Raw genomic sequence first — 5,079 nt, 5'->3', positions numbered from 1 at the left:
AAGGCCCAGCGCTCTAGGAGAGCGGTGGGCGGGGAGCTAGGAGCTGGCGGCGTCAGGCTCTGCCCGGCAACCCGCGACCGCTGGGGCCTTGCCCGAGAGGTGTCTGCAGCGCGCCTGAGAACAGGAAAAAGAAAAACCACCTCAAGCAGAACTCGGCTACAGGGCTTGACTAAACTTGGTTGCAAAAAATTGTGTACTTTTAAAGACTACAGGTTTCATTAATTTTGAGAAGAAACCACCGCGGCTAAACAAAAAGGTAGTGACTTAGACACCTGCCCCTGGGGGGGGAGGGGAGTCCTCCGCCCTCCCAGGAGGCGCAGTTGCCTAGCAACCGAATGCTCTGCAGGCCCGGCAGGTCCAGAAAAGTCCCGAGTTGATCTCTGTCCGGTGTCTGTCCTACTTCCATTCGCTCGTTTCTGTCCCTCTCGCTTTACCTTCTGATTCTAGAAACACAAACAAGTAAACAGCTTCCACCGTACCATCCCACCTATCAAGACCTAAAGCCCTAAATCCTGAAATTCTCCACTCTATTTCTCGAGGTCCTTCCCACCGAATCTCAACGTCTGAACTGCAAAGGGCTTGCTTTTACTCATTCTGCAGATGAGAAACTGAGATAGACTCAGAGAAGAGAAATTATTAAAATTGCATTGAGTTAGGGAGCTGGAACTACAATCTGATTGACTACAAGTTGCTAATACATTTGTTAATTTGACTCACATGGTGATTCCGGATTGTAAATTGGTGACAGTTTTACCAAACTAGATAATGTGTGCAAAAAATAATAATTTTTAAAAAGAAACACCGTCTCCTGGCACTTGCTGTTTGGCAAGTGTTTACTTGTGCAGAGTGATTTCTTCAAAAACAATTCTGACTTTTCTCTAGAAATTTGCACAGATGACAAATATGCTTAATGGCAACGGTTTTGAAAAGAGAGATGTGACCAGCTAAATCCAGGTAGGCTTTTCTCAAACTACTGGGGTCTGAGAAAACATTAGACATTGTATTTAATCCACATATTTATATTTTTCATAGATATTAAAATGAACCTTATGCTTCTAAACTAAGAAATTGTTACCTTTTCTTCTCTACTAAGCAGTCTTTCTCGAATTGTTGTATTTTGGAAGCCAGTAATTATCAGGATTGTGATTGTTATAGTTAAGTGTATTGTCATTGGTCTATTTGTGTTGCCCTGGAACTGCCGGTAGAAATGTAATTTCCCTAAAAGTCCTAATGAAGCAGCCCATGGTTTCTAAGTGTCAAATTTTTAAGAATGCACATGCCAACAATTGACAATTGGGCTCAGTATTTCACAGGGTCTTTTTGTTTTCTGGTACACTTTAAGCAGATTACTATATAAGTGATTTTCAACCCTACTAGAGAAAGTGAAGCACAGAGAAACAAGCCCTTTTAAAGGGTCGGTTTCACAAAGGATGCTAGATCTCAGTTCATAGATCCTTATCTTTTACTCTTTAGCATATAATCAGATGTGCTACATAAACTTTTTTAAAGAATAGTTTTCTATTTACAGAAAAGTCACAGAAATAGTAGACAGTTCCCATATACCCAGTTTCTCTATTGTGTGAGATATTGACATTTGTTTTTGTGTAAGATGATACATTTGTTACAACTAAGGAACAACAATCAATGTTACATTACTATTAACTAAACTCCACAGTTTATTTGGATTTCAGTACTTTTCCCCTAATATTATTTCTCTATTCCAGGATCTCACTTAGGGTACCACGTAACATTTAGTTATCATGTCTCCTTTACCTCCTCTGATCTGTGGCAGTTTTTTAGACATTCCTTGTTTATGATGACCTTGGCAGTTTTGAAGAGTGCTGGTCAAGTATTTTGTAGAATATCTGAGAAGTTCTTTAAAATAGAGATGTCCCAATTCCAGCCCTAGAAATACTGACTTAAATTGTTTGTTTGAGGTAGGCCCGGGGCATCAGTTTTGTTTCTTCACATGTCCCAGGTGATTCTGATGGGTAGCCAGGATTAATCACCCATTACGTTGAGTTCTAGTCATGTATCTATTGAGATTACTGCCAACTTCCTACAGAGAAACAATATTTTCATAAGTGGGGAAATAAACATGCCAATAAACATATAAAAAAATGTGGAACAGATGAGGCATTAAAATATTTTACTAGCATATAATGTATGTTAACTTCTTTCAGAAGGCTAATTGTTTTCTCTCACAAAAGTCAAATGAATGAGGAAAATTGTAGGATATTTACCAAATTACAGGATGTTCAACATGTCCAAATGTAGCATAAAATCTGTCTTTTAAAAGAATATAAAAATATGTTATTTTTAATATGTAAATATGTTTATGGTTCATTGATTTTATGAATTTATAGACAGACTTACATCTTTTAATAATATCTAACTGATAAAGCAGAAGGCGTTTTTTAAAGATATGCTAGTAATAGGAAGAATGGACAATGTAACAATTGCTGGTGAAGGGAGTAGATAAGAGTTACTAGGACCATTTTCCTACTAGAGAAAGTGAAGCAGAGAAGCCCTTTAAAAGGATCAGTTTCACAATCAATGCTAGATCTCAGTTCATAGATCCTTATCTTTTATTTTGTAGCAACTAGATATTTCTTTAGGTTAATCTGTTTTAAATCAAATACGTAAGGTAATTTAACTTTAAATGCCAAAGGTTAAATTTTCTTAAATGTTAAATTGGAATTATTCCGCACATCTAACATAACCCAAAAGAAAAACAAAAGTTATAAAATGAGATATTCTCTTGGTCAACAAGTATTTGCCCGGGCTCTGTGCTTGGTGGTAAAAATGCAGAGATGAACAAGACAGATCTCCTGGCCCGAGAGTACTTATACACAAAGAGTAATTAGCATGAAGAGCACTGGACTTAAGGTAAGACTTAGCAGCTGTGTTTTCTCAGGCAAATTAGGAATCAGTTTAGGATGGTGATTAAGAAGTGGGCTCTTAGGCCAGGCATGGTGGCTCAGACCTATAATCTCAGTACTTTGGGAGGTCAAAGGCAAGCAGGATCACTTGAACCTTGAGCCCAGGAAGTCAAGGCTGCAGTGAACCATGATCATGCCATTGCACTCCAGCCTGGCAGCAGAGCAAGACCCTGTCACGAAAAAAAAGGGCTCTGGAGCCAGATGTTTTATATTTGAAACGTGACTTTTTTTCATGCCCTTGGAAAAGTGGCGGGGACTTTGTGGAAGGGACTTACTGGCCCTGTGCCTCAGATTTTTATCCATAATGTAACATACATTTGCTGTATTATTTAAGAATTTTCAATTCTGCCCTAAAGAATAGGAGAAACAAATGGGATAGATGGAACTTACCTGTAAGTATATGTTACATCAACTCATATGTTAAGTACAGATAATAAGTACATCATTAACGCATGAAACATGTTAAACATAGAATAAATAGACATTTACTTCTTAAACATATGTTAAAAGGACAAAACAAACAAGAGTGTTACTTGTAGATAGAGATGGAAAGCAAAATAAACCTTAAATATTCATAAAGCATGGATCAGTCTGGTCTACCTCAAATTGACCACCCATTGGTATCATCCATTCTAACCCATTTGTTTTGGGCTTAAAATGTATAATGCTGCTCATAAGGTCATCGCTGAGCTATAGGTGTAGCCACACATACCTACCTCTGTCTTTTTATTATTTTTATTGTTTGGGGACAGGATCTTGCTCTGTCACCCAGGCTGGAGTGCAGTGGCATGATCATGGCTCATTGCCTGCTCACTGCAGCCTCAACCTCTGGGGCTCAGGTGATCCCCCCACCTCATCCTCCTGGGTAGCTGAGACTACAGGCATGCACCATTATGCCCGGCTAATTTTTTTTTAATTTTTTTGTAGAGACATGATCTCGCCATGTTGCCCAGGCTGTTCTTGAACTCCTGGGCTCAAGCACTCTGCCTGCTTCAATTTTCCTAAGTGTTTGAATTACAGTTGTGAGCCCCGGCACCCAGCAACCTGTCTTTTTGATAGAGCAAGTGTAGATTGGCACCCTGAACCTTCCATCTCTGAACATTCTTACCTACACTCTGGTTCTTGTAACCATGCCATCTTTGGAGAAGGCAGATGAGGCAGAGAGAGAGGCAGAACATATGAACACTGAGTGACCCACAGTAGTGTGGTCCTTTCACCTGCCTGATCTAAATGTGTTCACCTACCCAATCTCTTTCCCCTCGCTTCCTGCTTTTTTCTAAAACAATTCAGTCTCCATAGTGACTGTCAAAAATTGCCAATGCTGACTATCTAGCAAGTTGTCATGGCAGGGTATTGGAAAAAGTTTTCAATTAGCAATAATGTAGGATAAACCTCACTGGCTACCACATTTCCACTGTACAAAGCTAAGACTGTGTGTTTTAAATTGATTTAACAAACTAACTTATTTGACCATCTTAATCTGGCCTATGAGCCAGACTATAATGATAGGCCATCTTAATCTGGCCTATGAGCCAGTATTGGAAAAAGTTTTCAATTAGCAATAATGTAGGATAAACCTCATTGGCTACCATATTTCCACTATACAAAGCTAAGACTGTGTGTTTTAAATTGGTTTAACAAACTAACTTATTTGACCATCTTAATCTGGCCTATGAGCCAGATTATAATGATAGTGATAATGATAGTGAATATTTTATGGGATGATTGTGGAGAGCACATCAATTTAATTCAACTAAGTCACAATTACATTGTCTTTCAAAGAACATAGAAACACATTGGGTGGGAATCAGTACTGTGTGCAACCAGGTAGCTCCTCTATTTTCAGTCAGACTGAAACAGGAATTAAAAGAAATTAAAGAATGTGTAAGCAAAAACTCAATTGTATGTAAGAAAACCCAATTCCCCCTGAAGAAGAGAAAGAGCAGGAGTCCTTTGAAATTAACTGCCTATTTTTCTGTGGCTAGTGAACCTTGTCTCTCCCTTTCCCAGGCATTGTGAAGACTGTTTCTCTAGCTGTGCAGCTGCAAGGTCACTAGACAGATAATCTCAAGTCATAAAACATGTTGTTCCTTGAAAAGTAAGAAATAATGTAATGCATGTCTCAAGTGAATAACTG

General features: G+C 38.7%; 1 non-coding gene and 1 pseudogene across 1 annotated transcript; both read right to left on the bottom strand.

Annotated features, from left to right (window-relative positions):
• Positions 1-4,232: 4,232 nt before the first annotated feature.
• On the bottom strand, positions 4,233-4,368 carry LOC114680078 (U4 spliceosomal RNA). The gene has a single exon (XR_003732145.2). It is a non-coding gene; the product is annotated as a U4 spliceosomal RNA (small nuclear RNA).
• A 56-nt stretch (positions 4,369-4,424) lies between these two features.
• LOC144330533 (U4 spliceosomal RNA) lies at positions 4,425-4,553 on the bottom strand (annotated as a pseudogene).
• Between the last annotated feature and the right edge of the window lie 526 nt (positions 4,554-5,079).

Source organism: Macaca mulatta, chromosome 7, assembly GCF_049350105.2.
Source record: "Macaca mulatta isolate MMU2019108-1 chromosome 7, T2T-MMU8v2.0, whole genome shotgun sequence".
NCBI classification, from domain to species: Eukaryota; Metazoa; Chordata; class Mammalia; order Primates; family Cercopithecidae; genus Macaca; species Macaca mulatta.
This window is presented reverse-complemented; position numbering and strand designations above follow the sequence as displayed.